Raw genomic sequence first — 25,563 nt, 5'->3', positions numbered from 1 at the left:
GTTCTCCTGGTTCTGCTCCTCTCGCTCTGCATCACTTCCTGGAGGTTGTTCCAGTCTCCATGGAATTCCTCCACTTTATTATTCCTTTGAGCACAATAGTATTCCATCACCAACATATACCACAATTTGTTCAATCATTCCTCAATTGAAGGGCATCTCCTCATTTTCAAATTTTTGGCCACCACAAAGAGCGCAGCTATGAATGTTCTTGTACAAATCATTTTCCTTATTATCTCTTTGGGGCACAAACCCAGCAGTGCTATGGCTGGATCAAAGGGTAGATATTCTTTTGTCGCCCTTTGGGCATAGTTCCAAATTGCCCTCCAGAATGGTTGGATCAGTTCACAACTCCACCAGCAATGAATTAATGTCCCTACTTTGCCACATTCCCTCCAGCATCCATTACTTTCCTTTGCTGTCCTGTTAGCCAATCTACTAGATGTGAGGTGATACCTCAGAGTTGCTTTGATTTGCATCTCTATGATTATCAAAGATTTAGAACACTTTTTCATGTGTGTGATAGAGGCTGGCACTAGAGAAAAGTGCCAGATTGAAGAGTACGTGAAATTGATCATCTCAACAGGGGAGGGGCCCCAGGAGTTTGGAATCCTGACAAGAGAAGACTCTGGCTGGGAGAGCAGCGAGGTCTCTCGGTCTAGAGAAAGTGAAAAGAAAAGGTGGGAAAAAGACTTTCTCCTCAGGGTTACCCACTTTTCCTGCTGGTGACTAGAAATCTTTCCCCCCAACACTTTCCAATTGAAGGGACTTTCTGAAGAGAAACCTGAGCAGACTTTACCTCAGCTCCTGTTGACAAGGGGTGAGTCAACCTGACTTTCTCTCAGGGGGCTCAGGCTTCCAAGGCCTGAGTTCCCCCCAAACTCAAGGAGAGAGGGAAAGGGTTTAGACAGAGACAGGGACCCCCTTCTCCCCACTTTAATTTTCCCATTCTTCCCTGCCCGTTATTTCCATTTGTATTATCTGATTGAGTTAATATTAAAAGTCATCTGTTCCTCAATCTGAGTGTGAGTGAATGGATAAATGGGAGACCTTTTGGTCTCGGGTAGTGGGGGAGGGGGGGGACAAGAGGGACAAGAGCAAATTGGGGAGAGCAGCTTTAGCTAAGGAGGGAAGGCAGAAGGGGAAAAATCTTCAAATCCCCTCTCTCTGAGCCAACCTGTTACATCTGCTATCTCCCCTGAAACCTGCTTTGACAAGGGGGTTCACCTCTTTTTCCCCCTCTCCACACCAAAAGTCCAAGCTCCCTTAGGGGCACAAAACATTTCCTCTTTTATCTTTTTTTAAGACATGTGCTTATTAATAATTATGATTTCTTTATCAAGATATTTCTTTATCAAATCAAATTAATAATTTGATTTCTTTAACTGAAAATTGCCTATTGTTAGATTTAAAATAGTTTTGAGTGTTAAATAGTTGTAGATAAGAGAGTGGGGGCCATAAACTGTGATAATTAAAATGTTTGGGAGCAAGGGAAATAGATAACAATTATGACCGCTGAAATATGTTTTCTACTGTGTCTTGGTTTTATATAAATATAAGATGGTCACCAGGGAATATATTCCCAATTTATGAATATGCCCAAGCCAACTGGGTTTTATAGAGAAATTTAATTTATAATACACTGATTAATCAATAGAAAAAGAGAGAAAGTAAGAAAGGAATAAGAATGAATAAATCAGTCAGTTGGTTTTATCACTCACCCAGGATCTCTCTAGGTAAGGCTTCTCATGCCAACCTCAGGCTCCACCTTCAAGAGAGCCTCCTTTCAAGAAATGTTTCCAGAGAATTCTCCTCCTGAGTTCTCCTTCCACAGCCTCCTTCAAGACCTCTCCAGGAGCTCTCCCTCCAGGACCTCTCTCCTCTCAGACCTCCTTCAGAGCAACCTCCTCAGAGCAAAAACCTCCTCCTCAGGAACTCTTCCTCCAGGACCTCTCCTCTCAGACCTCCTTCAGAGCAAAACCTCTCAGAGCAAAACCTCCTCCCTCTGTCCTCAGATGCCACTATCTTTAAGGAAACCATCTAAGTCCCCTCCCCTCAGTTCTCACATCTACCAATCACTGTCCATGTCTCCCCTGTGCCAATGGTGGCTCTAGCTTAACCCAGGAGTACCCAGGGGTCTGACCCCTTTGCACATGTCTGTTGAAGGTCATATTCTCAAATAATTAAATCTTGATCCCTGCTGCAGCCCTTCCTAAATCCTGTTACTCTGAGTAGGGTGGAGATTGTAGTATCAATCATGACTCAAAGAACTTCCTGTTCTATGCTTAAGCATAGGTCAAAGCCCTTTCCATTGGTTAGCAAAAGGTTTCTGTCCTAAAGTAGTCTTAAGTAGGGAGAAGGATCCTCCCATGCCAAGGAGTTTCATATTCCAATAGAGTTCTTACTATTAGTAGGAAATTTTTTCAAGTATGAAATTTCCCAATGGTGAAATTTCCAACATTCATAAGTCTAAGAGATTTTAAGGTTTACACTATTCATGTCCCTTGCCCATTTATCAATTGGAGAATGGCTTGATTATTTTTTATACAATTGATTTAACCCTTTATCAATTTGAGTAATTAGACCTTTGTCAGATGTTTTTGTTATAAAGATTATTTCGGAATTTGGTGCTTCCCTTCTAATTTTGGTTGCATTGGTTTTGTTTCTGCAGAAACTTTTTAATTTAATGTAATCAAAATTATTTATTTTACATTTTGTTATTTTTATCTAGCTCTCACTTGGTTTTAAAGTCTTTCCTTTTACAAAGATCTGACATGTATACTATTCTGTTTTCAACTAATTTACTTATAGTTTCCTTTTTTTATTCAAGTCATTCACCCATTCTGAGTTTTATCTTGGTGTAGGGTGTGAGATGGTGATCCAAACGTAATCATTCCCACACTGTCTTCCAATTTTCCCAGCAGTTTTATCAAATAGTGGATTTTGGTCCCCAAAGCTGGGATCTTTGGGCTTATCATAGATTATCTTGCTGAGGTCACTTACCCCAAGTCTATTCCACTGATCCTCCTTTCTGTCTCTCAGCCAGTACCAAATTGTTTTGATGACCACTAATTTATAGTATAGTTTGAGATCTGGGACTGCAAGGCCACCTTCCTTCTCATTTTTTTTTCATGATTTCCCTGAATATCCTTGATCTTTGGTTCTTCCAAATGAACTTGGTTATGTTTTTTTCTAATTCAGTAAAAAAGTTTTTTGGTAATTCGATGGGTATGGCACTAAATAAATAAGTTTCGGTAGGATGGTCATTTTTATTATGTTAGCTCGTCCCACCCATGAGCAATCAATGTTTTTCCAATTGTTTAGATCTAGTTTTAGCTGTGTGGAAAGTGTTTTGTAGTTGTGTTCATATAGTTCCTGTGTTTGTCTTGGCAGATAGTATTTTATACTGTCTAGGGTGATTTCAAATGGAATTTCTCTTTTTAATTCTTTTGCTGAGATGTGTTGCAGATATATAGAAATGCTGATGACTTATGTGGGTTTATTTTTTATCCTGCATCTTTGCTAAAGTTCTTGATTATTTCGACCAGCTTTTTAGTTGATTCTCTAGGATTCTTTAAGTAGACCATCATATCATCTGCAAAGAGTGATAGCTTGGTCTACTCACTGCCTATTTTAATACCTTCAATTTCTTTTTCTTTTCTAATTGCTACAGCTAGTGTTTCTACTACAATGTTAAATACTAGAGGTGATAATGGGCATCCTTTATTCACTCCTGATATTATTGGGAATGCATCTTGTTTATCTCCATTGCAGATGATGTTTACTGATGGTTTTAGATAAATACTGTTTTATCATTTTTAAAAAAGGACTTTCTCTTCCTATACTTTCTAGTGTTTTCAATAGGAATAAGTGTTGTATTTTGTCAAAAGCTTTTTACGCATATATTAAGATAATCATGTGATTTTTGTTGGTTTGCTTGTTGATATGGTCAATTATGTGGATGATTTTCCTAATATTGAACCATCCTTGCATTCGTGGTATAAATCCCACCTGATCATAATGAATAACCCTCATGATGACTTGCTGGAGACTTTTTTCTAGTATTCTATTTAAATTTTTTGCATCTATGTTCATTAAGGAGATTGGTCTGTAGTGTTCTTTTTCTTTTTTTGACCTGCCTGGCTTTGGAATCAGACTTCTGATATGGGATTATTTAAGAATTCTATTTCTTCTGTTAATCTAGGCAATTTATATTTTTGTAAGTATTCATCTATATCACCTAGATTGCCATATTTGTTGCCATATAATTAGAAAAAATAGTTTTTAATGATTACCTTAACTTCCTTTCATTAGAGGTGAGGTCTCCCTTTTCATCATGGATACTGTTAATCTGGTTTTCTTCTTTAAATTTTTTTTTTAGATTGACCATTACTTTGTCTATTTTGTTTGTTTGTTTTTTTCAAAATACCAGCTTCTAGTCTTATTTATTAATTCAATAGTTATTTGACTTTTGATTTTATTAATTTCTCCCTTTTAGGATCTCTAATTCAGTTTTCTTCTGGGGATTTTTAATTTGTTTGCTTTCAAGTTTTTTTTGAATTGCAAGTCCAATTCATTGACCTTTGTCCTCCCTAATTTGTTAATATATGAACTCAAGGATATAAATTTCCCCCTGAGTACTGTTTTGGCTATATCCCATAGATTTTGAAAAGATGTCTCATCATTGTCATTTTCTTCAATGAAATTATTGCTCTATGAGGGCTTTAAAATAGGTTAATATTAAAAGAAATGGGAAAAGAAACAAATGGGGGAAATTTTAAATGTCACAAAGAAGCTCATGATGGAACGGGGGAGAACATCAATACACAGGAAGGCTAAAGAGGTTGGAGACAGGAAATACTCAACTTTCAAATGCTTTGAAACTGACTCAAAGCGGGAAAAACAATCCAATCCATTGGGGGAAGAGAATATATTTGCACCCTATAGGGGAGTAGAAGGGTAACAAATGATCTGGTGGGGAGGGAAGCAATACAAGGGAGGAAGGGGTCGGGGGGTTAATTTTAGAAAGACTACAGAGGAAAAAAGGGGGGAATAAGAAGGGAGGAGGTAGAAAGGGAAGTAAAATAAGGGTGGGAACAAGGGGGACTGTTTAAAAGCAAACATTGGTGTAGAAGGAAATAGTGAAAGGAGAAAAAGCAGGACTAGGAGTAGAAATCCAGCTGGGAAATACACAGCTGGTTATCATAACTCTGAATGTGAATGGAATGAACTCACCCATTGTAAAAAATAGACTGGAATACAGGACTACAATCCCCATGAGCCTTTGCTCCACTTCCCAAGAATGCCTTGTAATCTCACCTGGGCCAAGATCGAGAAGGGATTTAAACTGAGGAAAAGGTCTTGGTTTTTTTGGGACTTCCGTTTTGGAGCAGAGGCGTCTCTTCCATGATGTGAGGTTATTTTGTCTAGGCCTCTGGCCTAGGCACATGTTTCTTACTTGTATATTCTTAATCTTTAACCTTTAATAAACCTCTAAAAAATATAATACTCCTTGCAGAGAGAAACTAATTTCTACCTGCCTCAGTCTCCCCATATTCCTAAATTCTACTCATTACAGTTGGCGACCTAATGGAAAAAAGAACTTTCAGTCTTCTGATTTCTTTTCTGATCTTAAATTCAGTTTTAATATCTAGTACCTAGAAAAAAAAAATTTTTTTTTGAGCCATATCTCTCTGGCCAAGGTTTTCTACCCTCGAGAAAGCTGCTACAGGCTCCGGACCTGCTGCCCACCCCACCTGGCTCAGCCCCGCCGCTTCCTGCCTGCAGCCTGCAGCCCTGATCATCCTCACCTGGTACCTGGTCCGGGCCTTGCCCACCCCCGCAGCCGCTCCAGCTCCTGGCCTCTCATCAGCCCGCTGCCTGCCTATTTCTGCACCCCAGACCCATGAGCGTGACCCCAGCCGGCTCATCACCCAGATCCTTGGAGCAGATCGCTCAGGACTCATTGCGACCAGCTGGTAACAGTATTGGCCACGTGGGTGGAGGGGAGAGAAGAGAGGGAAAGGAGACCGGGCAATTTTCCCTTAGGCTAAGCCTCCATGTGGCTGGGGGTATTGGCCACAGGGGTATCAGAGAGGGGAAAGAGAGAAAAGACTAGAGATCAGAAACAGACTTTTCAAACAGAAACCTAAAAAGCAATGGGCTGTTTAAAAGGATTTTTGACTCTTCTGGCAGTTTCATTGATTTTACCTGCCTGTCTGGGAGCAGACTCAGCCCAAAGATTCAACTTTAACTTTGGGGAGGAAAATGGGTGGCCCAGCGAACTGGAAGCCAGGCCCAGAGACGGAAGGTCTCTAGCTAAAGTCTGGCCTCAGATGCTTCCCAGCTATGGGGCCCTGGACGGAGCCCTTGAACCCCACAGCCTAGCCTTTACTACTCTACCTTGGGACAATAGACATTTAAATGGATAATTAAAAACAAACAAACAAACAAGAAAAAAAACCCCAAGGAACTTTGAAGAGACTAAAGGCTATATTATATTCTAAGGCATTTCAGACTTCAATGGTTTATAAAAACTCTCTATATTTCTATTACATTTTTTGTTATGGTTTAACTTTGTGATTTTAAGTTCATATATTACTGGATTCAATATTCTCTTACACTGAAGGTTGATTGAATTTATTTTTAATGTACTGAGTTTTGAAATTCTGTTGTTTTTCCCCTATAACTGTGCTGAACAAATATTATTGTAATTAAGCCCATATGAAAAAAAAAACAGCCTTTCTATTTTGACTTTGTAAATTATCACATAGATGGACTTCAGGACTGGTTATAATTGTATAACAACCTTGGAAAAATTAATGTGCTAAATACCTCAAATGATTTTAAGGATTTTTTAAATATGATTTTTGGAATTTTTTTTTTAACAATCTCTGGTTATTTTTGCCTGCCCCTACCATGAGGTAAGGCCCATTCTAGTAGCTGAAGTGAAATGTATTTTATAAACCCCAACCTTCCCACATGTGAATGGAAGTTGGGCAGTTAATCTCAGGGCATTTGTATCCCTATAAGCCTCCAAAAAAAAAGGAGCATCCCTTTATTTATACTCTTCAGCTCACTATTTTACTTGCACCAGAATGATATATAGATTTCTTGATTATGTTCTTAACCCAAGATGAGTTTTACTTTGTTTAAAAAATATGTTTAAATACCAAAGTTGAAAGATTGCTACATTTGTAAAAATTGTGACAAATGTCCATCAATTCATAGGTTTTAAAAATGTCATACAGCAACTTATGTGAAATATGAAAGTGTGTTTGTTTGCTATTGTAATTAATTGGGCTATTGAGAATTTTGGGGATTTTGATATCTACATATTTGTACTACTGTATTTTTAAAAATGAAAAATTGTTAACCTTGTTCAATTCATTTGCCTTCTACTCACAGTGATCATGGCCAGATACAAAGAGGAAATGGATCTCATTTTTTGTGAGAAAGCCTTGTATTTTCTGATGTCTTTTTAATATCTCTTGCCAATTGATTCATATACCTCATACCTCAGCCATGCATCCCTAAGTGATCCTTTTTTTTTTTATATCACCCTCTTAACGGGGGGAATGTAAAAAAAATATCATTATTTAAATTGCAATGTTTAAATTCCTTTTGAGAAGAATTTTAGGTAAAGAAGATGCTACTTCCCTGAATTCAGAAACTGAACTGTTGGAGAAGCCATTATGAAGAAGCCTCCAGACCACGAACTGCACAAAATGAACTTTGGGTGTGGTTAATGAACATTTATTTGCATGCATACTTTCATGCCAAAGGGGACTGCCCCCTAACTGGCTTTCTGTCAATGCGTCCAGTAATTATTGGTTTTATTCTTTTCTTTCTCTTATCCTCAATTATTGTAATCTTTAAATTGATTATGTTTTCATGATCCTTTGGAAAAAAATTAATTTTTTTGCAAATGATCAAAGGGGGGGAATGTAAAAAATAGACTCGAATACAGGACTACAATCCCCATGAGCCTTTGCTCCACTTCCCAAGAATGCCTTGTAATCTCACCTGGGCCGAGATCGAGAAGGGATTTAAACTGAGGAAAAGGTCTTGGGTTTTTTGGGACTTCCGTTTTGGAGCAGAGGCGTCTCTTCCATGATGTGAGGTTATTTTGTCTAGGCCTCTGGCCTAGGCACATGTTTCTTACTTGTATATTCTTAATCTTTAACCTTTAATAAACCTCTAAAAAATATAATACTCCTTGCAGAGAGAAACTAATTTCTACCTGCCTCAGTCTCCCCATATTCCATAAATTTTAATCTTTACACCATAAAACAAAAGCGAATAGCATAGTGGATTAGAATCCAAAACCCTACCATATGCTGTCTACAAGAAACACACATGAGGAAGGTAGATACACATAGGGTGAAAGTAAGAGGATGGAGCCAAATTTATTGGGCATCAACTGATAAAAAGAAGGCAGGAGTCACAATCATGCTATCTGACAAAGCCAAAGTAAAAATAAATCTAGTTAAAAGAGATAAAGAAGGTAATTACATCCTGATAAAAGGCCTTATAGACAGTGAGGAAATATCTGTACTCAACATGTATGCACCAAATGGCATAGCATCCAAATTTCTAAAGGAGAAACTAGAGGAGCTCAAGGATGAAAGAGATAGAAAAACTATACTAGCTGTAGACCTGAACCTTCCTCTATCCGAACTAGATAAATCAAACCAAAAAAATAAATAAGAAAGAGGTAAGAGAAGTGAATGAAAACATAAAAAAATAGAGTTAGTAGACATGTGAAGGAAAATAAATAGGAACAAAAAGATATATACCTTCTTTTCTGCAGAACATAGAACATTCACAAAAATTGACCATGTATTAAGGGATAAAAACATTGCAAACAAGTTCAAAAGAGCAGAAATAATAAATGCAACTTTCTACGATCACAATGCAATGAAAATAATAATTAGTAAGGGAATATGGAGAGGTAAATCAAAAATTAATTGGAAGTTAAACAATACTCCAAAACCAGGCAGTTAAAGAACAAATCATAGAAATAATTAATAACTTCATTGAAGAAAATAACAATGATGAGACATGCTTTCAAAACCTATGGGATGCAGCCAAAGCAGTACTCAGGGGGAAATTTATATCCTTGAGTTCATATATTAACAAATTAAGAAGGGCAGAGGTCAATGAATTGGGCATGCAAATTAAAAAATTAGAAAGCTAACAAATTAAAAATCCTCAGATGAAGACTAAATTAGAGATCCTAAAACTCAAAGGAGAAATTAATAAAATTGAAAGTCAAAGAACTATTGATTTAATAAATAAGACTAGAAGCTGGTACTTTGAAAAAAACAAATAAAAGACAAAGTATTAGTCAGTCTAATTAAAAAAAGGAAAGAAAAAAACCAAATTGACAGTATCCAAGATGAAAAAGGAGATCTCACCGCTAATGAAGAGGAAATTAAGGCAATCATTAAAAACTACTATGTCCAATTACATGGCAACGAATATGGCAATCTAGGTGAAATGGATGAATACTTACAAAAATATAAATTGCCTAGACTAACAAAGGAAGAAATAAATTACCTGAACAACCCCAAATCAGAAAAAGAAATTGAACAAGCCATCAAAGAAATCCCCAAGAAAAAATCCCCAGGTGCAGATAGATTCACAAATTAATTCTATCAAACATTCAAAGAACAACTAATCCCAATATAATACAAACTATTTGACAGAATAAGCCAAGAAGGAGTGCTACCAAATTCATTTTATGACACAAACATGGTACTGATCCCAAAGCCAGGCAGGTCAAAAACAGAGAAAGAAAATTCTATACCAATCTCCCTAATGAATTTAGATGCAAAAAGCTTAAATAGGATACTAGCAAAAAGACTCCAGCAAGTCATCATAAGGGTCATCCACTATGACCAGACAGGATTCATACCAGGAATGCAAGGATGGTTCAACATTATGAAAATCATCCAAATAATTGATCATATTAACAAGCAAACTGACAAAAATCACATGATTATCACAATAGATGCAGAAAAATCCTTTGATAAAATACAACACTCATTCCTATTGAAAACACTATAAAGAACAGGAATAGAAGGGCCTTTCCTAAAAATAATAAACAGCATATATATAAAACCATCAGTAAAGATCATCTGCAATGGGGATAAACTAGAAGCCTTCCCAATAAGATCAGGAGTAAAAAAACAAGGATGCCCATTATCATCTCTATTATTTAACATTGTACTAGAAACACTAGCAGTAGCAATTAGAGAAGAAAAAGAAACTGAATGTATTAAAATTGGCAATGAGGAGACCAAGCTATCACTCTTTGCAGATTATATGATGGTTTACTTAAGGAATCCTAGAGAATCAAACAAAATGTTACTGGAAATAATCAACAACTTTAGCAAAGATGCAGGATACAAAATAAACCCGCATAAGTCATTATTATTTCTATATATCTCTAACCCATTTCAGCAGCAAGAATTAGAAAGAGATATACCATTTAAAATCACCCTAGACAATATAAAATACTTAGGAATCTATCTGCCTAGACAAACACAGGAACTATATGAACACAACTACAAAACACTTTCCACACAGCTAAAATTAGATCTAAACAATTGGAAAAACATTGATTGCTCATGGGTGGGACGAGCTAACATAATAAAAATGACAATCCTACCCAAATTAATTTACTTGTTTAGTGCCATACCCATTGAACTACCAAAAAACTTCTTTACTGAATTAGAAAAAAACATAACTAAGTTCATTTGGAAGAACAAAAAAGATCAAGGATATCTAGGAAAATCATGAAAAAAAAATGCAAAGGAAGGAGGACTTGCAGTCCCAGATCTCAAACTATACTATAAAGCAGTGGTTATCAAACCAATTTGGTACTGGCTAAGAGACAGAAAGGAGTATCAGTGAAATATACTTGCTGTAAATGATCTCAGCAAGACAGTTTATGGCAAACCCAAAGACCCCAGCTTTTGGGACAAAAATCCATTATTTGATAAAAACTGCTGGGAAAATTGGAAGACAGTGTGAGAGAGATTAGGTTTGGATCAACGTCTCACACCCTACAACAAGATAAATTCAGAATGGGTGAATGACTTGAACATAAAGAAGGAAACTATAAGTAAATTAGGCGAACACAAAATAGTATACATGTCAGACCTTTGGGAAGGGAAAGATTTTAAAACTAAGCAAGACGTAGAAAGAGTCACAAAATGTAAAATAAATAATTTTTACTACATCAAATTAAAAGGTTTTGTACAAACAAAACGAATGTAACTAAAATCAGAAGGGTAGCAACAAATTGGTAAACAATCTTCATAAAAACCTCTGAAAAAGGTTTAATTACTCAAATTTACAAAGAGCTAAATCAATTGTACAAAAAATCAAGCCATTCTCCAATTGATAAATGGGCAAGGGACATGAACAGGCAGTTCTCAGCCAAAGAAATCAAAACTATTAATAAGCACATGAAAAAGTGTTCTACATCTCTTATAATCAGAGAGATGCAAATCAAAACAACTCTGAGGTATCACCTCACACCTAGCAGATTGGCTAACATGACAGCTATGGAAAGTAATGAATGCTGGAGGGGATTTAGCAAAGTCAGGACATTAATGCATTGCTGGTGGAGTTGTGAATTGATCCAACCACTCTGGAGGGCAATTTGGAACTATGCCCAAAGGGCAATAAAAGACAGTCTGCCCTTTGATCCAGCTATAGCACTGCTGGCTTTGTACCCCATAGAGATAATAAGGAAAAAGACTTGTACAAGAATATTCATAGCTGCGCTCTTTGTGGTGGCCAAAAATTGGAAAATGAGGGGATGCCCTTCAATTGGGGAATGGCTGAACAAATTGTGGTATATGTTGGTGATGGAATACTATTGTGCTCAAAGGAATAATAAAGTGGAACAATTCCATGGAGACTGGAACAACCTCCAGGAAGTGATGCAGAGTGAGAGGAGCAGAACCAGGAAAACATTGTACACAGAGACTGATCCACTGTGGTACAATCAAACATAATGGACTTCTCCATTAGTATCAATGCAATGTCCCTGAAAGATCTGCAGGGAGCTAAAAAACACTATCAACAAGCAGAGGATAAACTGTGGGAGTAAAAACACCAATGAAAAGCAACTGCTTGACTAAGGGGTGGAGGGGATATGACTGAGGAGAGACTCTAAATGAACACTCTAATGCAAATACCAACAACATGGAAATAGTTTCGAATCAAGGACACATGTGATACCCAGTGGGATCGCGCATGGGCAATGGGAGAGGTGGTGGGAGGAGGGGGAGGAAAAGAAAATGATCTTTGTTTCCAATGAATAATGTTTGGAAATGACAAAATAAAATAATGTTAAAAAAAATAAAATAAAGTAAAATAAAAAAGAGTCTTGGGGGGGTAATTGAATAAGCATTGGGAGGTGACTTTCAGAACTCTATGCCCACATTCCATCATACTACTTTGGAAAAAGTGAAACTTGAAGAAACCCAGAAAAAGAGCTAATGGTAGCATCAAAGAAAAACTAAAATTTAAAAGAGTGCCCCCTCTACCCTGAGAAGAAAGTTCACTTTTAAGCTAAAAGTGAAAGACAAGAAAAGGGCTAGGGAGATGAACATAAAAAGAAAAAGAAAAAAGCTAATGATAGGAAATATATATGGAGACAAAGAGCAAGGGGCAATCATAGAAGGTAGGAGTGAAAGCAAAGAAAACACACACAAAGCTTTAAAGAAAAATATGAATTGGTCTTAGGCCCTGGAAGAATTTAAGATGGATTTCAAAAGTCAATTAAGAGAGGCAGAGGAAAAATGGGGAAGAGAAATTAAAGCAATATAAGAGGAAAGTAAGAGCAGAGTAGGCCAAATGAAAAAGGAACCTCAAAAGTTCATGAAAGAAATTCATTCCTTATAAATTAGAATTGGGCAACCAGAAGATAATGACTTCCTACAACAACAAGAAACAGTAAAACAAAACAAAAAGAATGACAAAAAACAAACAAACAGAAGAAAATATAAACTGTCTCATTGAAAAAAATAATTCACCTGGAAAATTGATCCTGGACAAATAATTTAAGATTTATTGGACTACCTGAAAATCATGATTTTTTTTAAAAAGTGTGGATGATATAATAAAAGAAATTATCAAAGAAAACTGCTCTGATATTCCTGAACAAGAAAGTAAAATAGAAATTAAAAGAATTCACAGATCATCTTTGGAAACAAATGCCCAAATGATAATGCTCAGCAATATCATAGCTAAATTCAAGAATCCCCAAGTCAAGGAGAAAAATACAGTAAGCTATCAGAAAGAAATAATTCAAACACCTTGAAACTACAGTCAGTATTTCAAATGAATTAACAGCCTCCACAATAAAGGATAAGAAGGCTTGAGATATGATATTTTATTAGGCAAACATCTAGGTTTACAACCCAGAATTACCTATTCAAAAAAATTGAATATATTCTTTCAGGGAGGGAAAAAGTCACTCAACAAAATAGAAGCCTAAAAAGGCAAATACATTAAAATTTCAGGGATTTGTTATGATCAAATGGCATATATTTGTATGTAGAAAGATGATATTTGTACTTCTTGAAAGTTTTTAATTACTATTAGAGCAGTTATAAGTAGTATACATAGTGGGTGTAGAACTAACTAATTAGGATGAAATGATATGCAAAAAAAAATCAAGGGGTGAAAAAGAAGATTGAATTGAAAGAAAAGGGGAGGGGAAAATATAATGGGATAAGTTATCTAACCTAAGGAGTTGTGAAAACTATTATAGGGGAGAGGAGGATGAGGCTGGTGGCAAATAATGCCTACACCTTACTCTCATCATAAATGCCTCAGAGAAGGAAAAACAACTCTACTCATTTGGGCACTGAAAAGTTGGAGGAAAATAAGTGGGGGTAGGGGTGATAGAAGAGAGGCAGAAATAAGGGACTTATTAAAACCAAAATACTTGTGAAGAGGAACAGAGTAAAAGGAAAAAGAGCAGGGGGAATAAACAGTTCAGTTGGTAATCATAACTGTGAATGTAAATGGAATGAATTTACCCATAAAAGAGAACTTGATAGCAAAGTGGATTAAAAACCATAATCTTACAGTATGTTGTTTACAAGAAAGACATCTGAGGTAGGGATGCACACAGAGTAAAGGTAAAATAAGCAAGAGTAGCAATCATGAACACAAAGAGAAAGCAAAAATAGTTCTGATTAAAAGAGATATGAAAGGGAATTACATCTTTCTTAAAGGTACTATAGACTACAAAGAAAAACATTACTAAACATTTATAAACCAAATGGAATAGCCTCCAATTTTTTAAAGGAGAAATTAAATGAGCTTCAGGAGGAAATAAAGAGTAAAACTGTACTAGAGGGGTATAATCGAATGTAATGGACTTCTCCATTAGTGGCAATGCAGTAATCCTGAACAACCCGGAGGGATCTACGAGAAAGAACACTATTCACATTCAAAGGGAAAACTGTGGGAGTAGAAACACAGAAGTAAAACAACTGCTTGATTGATTACATGAGTCGAGGGGGATATGACTGGGGATGTAGACTCGAAATGAACATCCTAGAACAAACACCTACAACATGGAAATAGGTTCTGATCAAGGACACATGTAATACCCAGTAGAATTGTGTGTCGGCTACAGGAAGGGTGCGAGGGAGGGAGGGAGGGAAATAATATGATAATTGTAACAAAAAAAAAGACTTAGAAAAAATTAGTTGGTATCCTGGCCCCCTCCCAAAAATGAAGTAACTAAGAATCTCAACAACTACTGAACTATGTGTCTACTTTTTCATTACATAAAATCTTATGAGTATTATTTACACATACACATACACATTGAGGGTCTCCTCATTAAGGATATCAATGTGTAAAAGGCAGCCTTTTACAAATGAGACTTGAGAATGTACCAGTCTTTACCATAACACAATTTAGCTAAAAGATAGAAAATATGTAAGATTTCATTGTACCTATTATAGGTTGCTTACTTTTTAAAAAACTTTTCTTGGTAGAACAAAACACCATCTTAAAGATTCTCTTACATCAAGGTGTCTCGCATCCAAAAATCAAAATTATTCAGGATTCCTTGAAACAGAGATAGATAGCCTTGCTCTCAAGACCCTCTGGCCATAAACATCAGGCAATCCAGTAAATAGAGAAGTCCCTTTCTATCAATGGTATTCAAAATGCCAGAGGAGATGCATAGTCCAAGTTTAAGAAAATTTATTTGTCATTGGTGAGATCACACTGATGTTTCTATTTGAGGATAACATTCTGTTCATATTGCAAAACTTTTATGGATGGATAGGCCAAACTCTTTTTTGAGAGGTTATATTTACCTTACATAAGGTTCTCTAATACTCTAGGGGAGTAGGGGGCAGCTAGGCGGCTCCATAGATAAAGAGCTAGGCCTGGAGAGAGGAGGTTTTGAATTCAAATTTGACCTCAGATACTTTGTAGCTGTGTAACCCCAGGAAAGTTAGTTAACCCCAATTGCCCAGTCCTTATCCTTCTTCTGACTAAAAACCAATATTTAGTATAAATTCTAAGGCAGAAGATAAGGTTTAAAAAATGGAGTATCAATATAACCTCACTATATGATGGATAATCTTTTATAAGATTCATACGTATTTAATCAACTATAGTTTCACTGATAATACACTGGTTGCTTATATGTATTTACATGTATAAACACAAGTGTATATGTAATTATTATAGCCAATAATGAAAAACACATACACACACACACACACATATATATAGACACTGGCAATTATATTTTGACCCAGATATGTAATAAAGGTAAATTAATTACCTCAAAAAGATAACTAAAAGATCACAGAAAGTGTCTTAGTTAGCAAACATCTAACTTGACAAATAGAGACTGCTACTGAAAAAAACACTCAATATAAATTCATCTATAAAATCTTAAAAAGGAATATGAAAAATTATCAATAATATTATCTCATAAAGCAAACAGCAAAGGGTAAAATCTCTTTAAAGAAAACTTGGCAAGATAGCCAACTAAGCAAAATCATCCCACAGACATTCAATGATAAAAATATTAGGAGGGGGTGCATCATAGTCATTGAGGTGCTTATAAACAAAGAAGAAATGACACTATAGAGAACAAAGATGGGAAAAGCTGTCAGACTGAACCAAGTACTTAGAGAGGAGATCTTTGCTGAAGCTGAAACAATTATAAGAGAATTGAAGAACATATATGCAAAGATATCTGAAGAATATATCAAAACCTATGAGAAAACGAATTCAGGCCTTGTTAATACATTTAAAAAATTTACCAAGAGAATATCAATGAGCACTGAAATATGTGCTTTCCCTTCCATAAATGCAACATCTGTATGATAAATCAGATAGACACAAATCAAGGGCATCCTTGATGACAGAATAAGTACAGAACAAACAAACTTTCACAAATGATACTCAAAATATATCATATCTTTACCATCTCACAATTAACTAAGATATAGAGAATACAAAATCCTATTAAGCTTATTGGCCAATATATGATAAAGCACTTGATTCCATCAAATATGGAATATTAGTTGTACATATATTATGATATAATCTATATTTCCATTTTCATCATGTTGTGAAAGAAGACACATATTACTTACTCTAGAAGAAAATTCATGGAGGAAATAAAATACAAAATGATATGTTTTAATCTACATTTAGATGTGTTTGTTCCTTCTATGGAGATATCCTTTTTTTTTTGTCAAGTTTTTTGGGTACCCTGGATTTTCCCCTTGTTAATAATAGCTTAAGTCTTTCATCATGGATCATCATACATTATTGCTGTTACTGTGTATAATATTCTCCTGGTTTTACTTGGCATGAGCATTGTACCCCCAAAACCACAGATGTGTTTCAGGCAAATTATAAGCAGGGAAATTCCTTTGTTCCCTTCTATCCTTGTGACTCCTACCTAACCCAAAATATCTGATAACTCCTATAAGACCCTAAGAGGATTATCCTCCTTGGATAATCCTTTAGATCCATGATGGTGAACCTATGACACATGTGTCAGCACTAAACACATAGCATTTTTGATGACACATGGCTGCATATGATTGCATACAGAGAAGTATGGGGTCACATGCTGAGAAGAACATTTCATCCTCGGCTCCTGCACAGCCAGGTGCAGTAGCCAAGGAAAAACCTTAGCTGTAGTGTGGTGTAGACACTCTGTGCTGGAGGTCTGTAGGCCAAAACAACAGAACTCCGGCCCAGAGTGTCTAGTTCTGGGACTTCCAGTTAGGCTGTTAGAGGATCTTTGACCTCACTTCCGGCTGGTGGAGCAGGAAGCATCGGAATGTCACGGACATGCATCAGAGCATCTCTGGAGGCCCGGTGGTTGCATTACCAGCAACCACATAGCCCCAGCAACCATCATCCAATCTACTGTTCTGGGGTGTGGTGGATTTCTAAATGATCATCAATACTGAGATAAGTGAAGGGGAGCCTGGGAGAGGTGAGAGCCTGTGCTATGGGTGCCATTTCCTGCCATTAGAAATAGCAGTAGCCATCTTAATTTACATAAGGAATGCCATCTTACAGCATAGTACAGACTCCATTTCACCACTATTACTATTGTGCATCCTTATTAACCCCTATTTCTGCTTATTAACCCTGCCCTTTCCTAAAAGACAGTTAAATGTGCCATCTTGTGGGCAGTTAGGCTAGTTAAGCCCTAATTGCCTGCAGGGCTAACTGGCTATCTATAACTCTATCTTCTGTCACTGCTCCCCTGATGGAGAACCCAAAAAATAAAAAGCCAAGGTTAAGTAAAGGAAGTGGTTGTAGCTGACCCTTTCAAGAGACATGGACCAAGATGTATGGCATTATAGAAAAAAATAGCAAATCATTTTGCATTCTATATACTGAAATGGTAGTAAGCAGAACTTGGAATATAAATAGACATTTTGAAACTAATCATTCCAGCTCTTAAAAAAAAGTGAGGATGAAAGGAAGGAATACATTCCCAGGCAGCTACACCTTTATAAGAGCCAATATAATTCCATCCTTAAATTTGTAAATGGCTCTACAAATTTAGCATCTGCAAGTTTGAGCTCACTCCATAGCTCACTCCATAGCTCAGCATGGAAAAGCACTCTGTGAGGGAGAATTTATTAAAGAAACTCTCCTAAGATGCGCACCATTTCTATTATACAATATGCAGAATAACTATGCAATTATTAAGAGAATATCTGAGTTACCACTCAGTAGAAATATCATAAAAGACCAAATAATGAGACTGAACACAAATGTAAAACATCAATTAAAGAGAGACAAGTAATTGTAAATATTTTTTTATCTCTCTTGATGAAACTACTGATGTCACATCACATGCTCAGTTGGCCATTATTGCTTGATATTCTGATGGTCTCACAATGAGAGAAGAGTTGATAAAGTTAGTATCAGTGCCAACAAGTACATCAGGAAGCAAAATATGTAAGGATGTTATACAAACATTCTGTGACCTAAACATTGATATCTCTAAAGTTGTGTCAGTGATGACAGATGGGACACCAAACATGGTGGAGAAAAAAATCAAATTTGTCAAATTGTTTATGGAAGCTATTGGACATTCGATTCTGCCTTTTCATTGTACTATCCATCAGGAGGCTTTATGTGCCAAGGCAGGATTCACTGACTTAAATGACTTAATGTCAGTTGTTACAAAAATAGTTAATCTAATAGCTGCTCACCCCCTTCACAAACCAGAATTTTATGCACTTTTACTGGAGGTTGATTCCACCTACAGTGGACTGTTGATGTACAATAATGTAAGATGGCTGTAAACCTTAAAATTTCTTAGACTTATGAATGTTGGAAATTTCCCCATTGGGAAATCTCATACTAGAAAAAATTTCCTACTGATAGTAAGAACTCTATTGGAATGTGAAACCCTTGGCAGGGGAGGATCCTTCTCCTCCCTACCTAAGACTACTTTAGGACAGAAACCTTTTGCTAAACAATGGAAAGGGCTTTGACCTATGCTTAAACATAGAACAGGAAGTTCTTTGAGTCATGATTGATTTCAGAATTGATACAATAGAGATACTTGGAATGACAGAACCAGGTCTTGAAACTACAATCTCCACCCTACTCAGAGTAAAAGGATTTAGGAAGGGCTGCAGCAAGGATCAAGATTTAATTATTTGAGAATATGACCTTCAACAGACATGTGCAAAGGGGCAGACCTCTGGGCGGTCCTGGGTTAAGCTAGAGCCACCATTGGCACAGGGAAGACATGGACAGTGATTGGTAGATGTGAGAACTGAGGGGAGGGAACTTAGATGGTTTCCTCAGGAGTCTGAGGACTGGGGAGATCGAGAGGTTTGGCTCTGGGAGGTTTTGCTCTGAGTGAGGTGGCTCTGAAGGAGGACTGAGGAGGTTGCTCTGTGGGAGGACCAGGAGAGAAGGCTGGCTCTGAGGGAGGAGAATTCTCTGGAAACATTTTCTTGAAAGGAGGCTCTCTTGAAGGTGGAGCCTGAGGTTGGCATGAGAAGCCTTACCTGGAGAGATCTTGGGTGAGTGATAAAACCAACTGACTGATTTATTCATTCTTATTCCTTTCTTACTTTCTCTCTTTTTCTATTGATTAATCAGTGTATTATAAATTAAATTTCTCTATAAACCCCAGTTGGCTTGGGCATATTCATAAATTGGGAACATATTCCCTGGCGACCATCTTATATTTATATAAAACCAAGACACAGTAGAAAACATATTTCAGCGGTCAAAATTGATATATATATTTCCCTTGCTACCAAACATTTTAATTATCACATGGCTGAGCCGAGGCAAAGTTCTTGAGCGCTTTGTGTAGTGCTTTAAAGAAATTAAGGTATTTCTTGAGGATAAGGATCTAAGATTCCTCAGCTCAATGATGATACGTGGGTCAATACCCTGATGTTTTTACAGATCTCTCTGTTCATATTAATGAACTGAACTTACAGTTACAAGGTTTTGGCAAAAGTATTGACATTATGTTTGGATACATAAAAGTTTTTAAAAGTAAACTTAAAATTTTCAAGAAAGATGTAGAAACTAAAACTTATAAGTATTTTCCTTGAATAACAAAGTATTTTGAGAAGGTCAGTGCAGTTGTGCAAAATGAAATGGAACCCTTGCATATAGAGTACCAGCATGTTTTAGACTTTTCAGTTCAGTGATAGATTTAATCAATTTAGAAGCTTAGAACAGACCATGAAAATAATTAAGTATCCTGATGTGGTAGTCTACAATAGTTTAGAATTAAATGGTTTCCAATGGATGAAAATTGATGATTTGGAGATGCAACTTGCAGAATTTCAAGACAGTATCTGGGCTCAGGTGTTTGTTAACTTGAGGTCAAAGGATGAGAATCTGGAAAGGTGCCTCTTGGAGAATCAAGAGGAGTGCCTTACAAACAGGAAATTTGGAGTGCTTGGAACCAATTACCAGACACTTTTAGCACCATGAAAAAAATACAGCAATGGCTTTACTCACAATTTTTCCCTCTATGTACTTTTGTGAGACCTTATTCTCAGTGTTAATCAAAACCAACAAAAGAAACAGATTGAAAGATGAAGTTAGTAGTCCTTGCTTGGGCTTGAAGTGTACAAAATACCAACCTTCAATTGAAGATTTAGTCAATGAAATACAGCAATAAAAAATCACTAATAGGCAGGTTAGTTAAAGAATTCCCCCTCTCCCTCACTTATTTTAGTTCATGGCACCCCACAAAAGTTAAATAATATCAAGAACAACAAAAGAAACTAACTGACAGATGAACAAAGAGGTCACTAAGCAGGTAAGTTAAATAATTAGTTTTTGGTTTATTAAATAGTTATATATTACAATTATATATTTTTGTTATATAAACTATAAATATCACAAAATTATGTTTTTTTTTTTCTTGAAGTGACACACCACCCAAGTTATGCTTGGCTTTTTGGCGAATTTTGACACACTAAGATCAAAAGTTTGCTCATCACTGCTTTAGATGGGCAGAGAAATACACCTCTAGGCAATGCCTTGATACCATCAGGTTTGTATCTAAGACATCTACCTGTCATGTCCCCTAAAATATGAGGGTCACCCCCTATGTCTTCAGGCAGACCCTGGTCAGATGTCCTAAGCCCCTGCCCATGCCTCAGTGCACACCACTCTAAATTCACTGCTGGATAGAGTATAAAACCTCAGAATTGATGACCTCTGGGGAACAGCTTTCCATCTATTCTGTCCTCCCAAAAGACAGTTTTCTATTTATGCGATCCTCCCAAAATTGCAACTTTCCATCTATGCTGTTCCCCCTAGGAGACAGTCTTCCCACCTATGCTGTCCTCCTGGCAAGATTCAACATTACCTTCTAAATTAATAAATTTCTCTTTTTATTTTTAAGCTAAGTTTCAGAGTCTTGAATCCTTGCAAAAGGTACCCTTCCTGAACCCCAGGGGTTCACCTCAAGCCCCCACAACATACTGACTTCACTTGATATTGCTTTATGTCTTTCCAGATTTTTTCATGATTATCTTGTTTCGTCATTTCTTATTGCACAATAGTACTCCATTACAAGCATATACCAAGCCACTCCCCAATTAGTGGACATTCCTTCCGGTTTCAATTCTTTACCACCACAAGAAAAGAACTTCTCAGGTATCATTTCTGCAAGTACTTTCCACAGATTATCTAGACCTTGTGATGTGAACTCATTAACAAAAAAGGTACTACTACCACTTCTTTGTCTTTACCTTGGGTTTCAATTACCTCGTAATCATTTTTGTTTTTTACTCTAAAGTCCATTTTCCTAGGTAGAAAAAACAAAAGCAAAAGAACTCAGTATTTCAATGTTTTACATAATTATTCCATCTACTTTGATTGCCAATCCTATTCTTTCTTTGATGTCCTCTAGCTCCCAACATTACTTCAAAAAGCTGTTTTTGTTATGTTGCTGTGATTAAGCCATGTCCACCTCTACATGATCCCATTTTTATAATGTTTTCTTGGCAAAGATATTGGAGTCATTTGTCATTTCCTTCCTTTCCATTTTACAGTTGAGGAAATTGAGGCAAACAAGTTAAGTGAACTGCCCAAGGTCACAGAGCCACTAAGCATCTGAGGCTAAATTTGAATTCAGGCCTAGAACCCAATCCACTAAGCCACCTAGCTGTCACCAAGCTGTTTTTGTTATACTTACCATTTATTTGCAAATCCCTATCAGAGCATTAGAGTTCCCCTTATATTCTTACAGAAGTCTATTAAATCTAAGTTTCATTTACAAACTTAGCAATATCTTAAGACTACTCCTCTTTCTTGCTCCTAGGAATCATCTGTATTTGGGTCATCGAAATTTCTCTTTTGACTCGGCTTCCTCTGTAAAATTTTAGGCTAATCTAGGATGTCAAATCAATAATAAGCTTTCATTTATTAAGCATTTACTTCATAAGCCCAGAACTATGCTCTGGGAATAAAGATAGAAGCAAAAAAGAAAATCAGCCCCAATATTGAAGGAGCTTACACTCAGATGGGATTAGTAAGCACATCAAAGGGAACTGAAAGGGGTGGGGATGGTACTACTATCTTCTTTCTAAGCAATCTCAATAAACTACTACTCAAGCTCCTTTTCATGGGATCCCAAATTTGGAAATGTGAGGCCATCAGGTTCAACTCCCTAATTTAATTGATGAGAAAACTGAAGCCTACAGAGGTGAAATAATTTGCCCAAGGTCATTAGTGTCAGAGATGCAAGGGATCTGCACCAAGATCCTCTGACTACAATCAATGCTCTTTTCACAGTAATATGGTCACACTCTGCGCTCCTCATATATGGACATTTCTTATGGCTTCTGGAACACTTTTAATCTGTCCTGACCACTTCCCTAATATAGTACAGGGTCATTAAGCCCCAAGGAATAAAAAGCATAATAAATTTGCTATTAGTCAGACCAAAAAATAAGATTACCAAAGGCAATTTAGTGACATTTTTTGAGCTATGGGATACATATATGTGTGTGTGTGTGTGTGTATATATATATATATATACATATATGTATATGTATATATGTTAATAACTTACTTAACTCACAGAATGTTTTAAAGTATTATGATTTTAAAGCTGGTTAAATTACCTTGGTCTCCCTGGAGACAAATAACTAAAAATAAGTACAAAATAATATTACATATAGCATTATATATTATGTTAGTCATATTCCCATATTAGTTATAATTCTCATATTGGAATATTTGCCATCAGTCTCTATATCTTAAAGTTTTCAGGGTTAAAGACACTGAGATTTAATTTTATTTCCCCCACTTTACATTTTATTTTCAAATTTTTCTAACCATGTTTGTTTTCAATTTTGAACTCATAGATATAAGGACTTCTTATGTGCCCGCATCCTGTTTTAAAAATTATTATTATATTATACAGTACTATAATAGTTCCCAAAGAAAGCTCTCCTGCTTATTTGTGCCTGAGGAGCAGCGAACTGAAGATACAGCTGATTCGAAAAGAATCCAGGGACCCACTATAAAGAAATATCTTCCCTTTGCCTTATTTTCCAATTTAGGTTTGTGGACAAAAGGGGCTCCTGGTGTTCTGTCTTCAGAAGGTCAAGAATCTTAAGTTTTATCTTTACTTATCTACTGTCTTAGGTAAGATGATTTTTTTTAAAAAAAGCATGCCAATGATGACATGATTGTTTTTTTTTTTTGTAGGGGAGTGGGTAAGGGTCCAAATCTGTCCTTTTCAAGCCTACTTTCTGCAATTGTGATAGGAAAATCAAAACTTCACATAAATTAATTGCCCTTATTTTAATTCTGATTATTTTATGGAACTTATTTATATAACATGTGATTTGAAAAAATGGAAAAATTGTCAGTGCAGATGAGAGAAATTGCTAGAATTAATGAAAATACCACTTAAAGTTTGAATCTCTTATCTTTGCAGGGCAGCAGACAACTCCCTCACTTTTTTGCTACTAGTTAATCAGAAATTTACAAGTGCTAAATGACCTATGGGAAAACTATCTTTCCCTGAATGCAGTAGAGATGTATTAAAAATAAGAGAAAAAAATATTAAAAATTGAATACAAGAGCAAGATAGTTCAAATATAATCTTTTTTTTTTTTACCATAAGCTATGTAGATGGAAGGCAGGCTTAACTCATTATATGCTTTCCAAGCATTGGTTTAAGAAATAAAGAAAGAGAAACTATGATTACTAGATCACAACTTGTATTTTAGGCTCCACTGAAATGATCATGTCTTTAAGTATTTTACCCCCTAGGAAATTTACACACACAAGGTGAACCAGGGCAGCTTATGGAGCACTTATGAAAAATGAAAACAACAAAATGATTTAATTTCAAATTCCTAAGTAAAATAAATGAGAAGATTGGATTAGATGGCCTATAAGGTTATTTCTAGTTGATCCAATCTTATAATAAAATCTTTTTAAATGCTGCCTTTGAAAAACATATGAAATAAGAATATTAAAAAATTTTAAAGTCTTTAAATACTTGGTACTTAACACAACAACTCATTTCTTACCACTGTGAGACAATGGCTACAGATCCAGCCTCAGACAGGTAGATAATGAAAACAGGAACCTGGCAAAGTCATACCAAAGCAACTCTCTAAGTTGCAGAACAGCTGCTGCTCTAAATTGGTGGAGGGGATTTCTTCACTGGACAGATTTGGACCCTTACCCACTCCCCCCCCCAAAAAAAGCAACTGATTTTACATGGACTGGTGAATGCCATTTCTGAAAACTATCCCCATTTAATATTTCTTCTACCAGTGAACTTCAAGAGATTGTCTTCAGGACAAATCTAACATCAACCATCTCAAGTTCTCTCTTCCATATCCCAAACTATAGTGGATTAGCTTAGGCATGAGCTTATTAGCAAATATTCTGTCACAAAACAAATTTAAACTCCCATTTACAAATCTTGTTTAAAGAGGCACCAAGCAGCCATGCTGGTGGGTTGGTGCCCATGTGTAGCTAAGCTCATGGGGCTGCCTGCCTTCCTGCCATGGCTGTGAGCAGATCTTCTAGTCCACCTCACACAATGCCACCTGCAGGAGCTTCCAGTAGAGGGCTTGGAGACACAAAGGGCATCAGGGAGTGGTTGAGGGGCGCCTAGTGCTTTGCCAACGACAGGAACAACTTCCAGGGGAATTTGATTATTAATTTGGGATTCTTTGCTGTTGGTGTGTGGCTGACCAGGAACCTAAGTGACATTTGACTTGATGGCACCCCAGCAAGACCTGTAGCATAGCTGATGTAACTAGTAACTTTGTTTCTAATTCTTCCTTTGGTGATCTGATTACAGTTTCTTGGAAGCTATATCCAACCTGCAGCTATGACCTTGACATTGACTACCAGAAGATCTGCTTTGACTAGCTACCACAAATCTCATTCAGACTTGCTGCATTCCCTTCTGTACACTAGATCTTTCTTCCTCGGTCAGCCAGTCTATGATCAGCCAAAGCTTCAGTCTCTACTTGTATGTTGTAATGTATATTG

The 25,563-nt window shown here is 36.4% G+C and overlaps 1 protein-coding gene across 5 annotated transcripts in view; it reads right to left on the bottom strand.

The window, feature by feature from the left end:
* The window catches only part of ATG10 (autophagy related 10), a 409,500-nt gene that overhangs the window by 259,978 nt on the left and 123,959 nt on the right, over positions 1-25,563 (bottom strand). The gene's annotated exons all lie outside the window — the stretch shown is intronic.

This window comes from Monodelphis domestica, chromosome 3 (genome assembly GCF_027887165.1).
Source record: "Monodelphis domestica isolate mMonDom1 chromosome 3, mMonDom1.pri, whole genome shotgun sequence".
In the NCBI taxonomy this organism is placed as follows: Eukaryota; Metazoa; Chordata; class Mammalia; order Didelphimorphia; family Didelphidae; genus Monodelphis; species Monodelphis domestica.
This window is presented reverse-complemented; position numbering and strand designations above follow the sequence as displayed.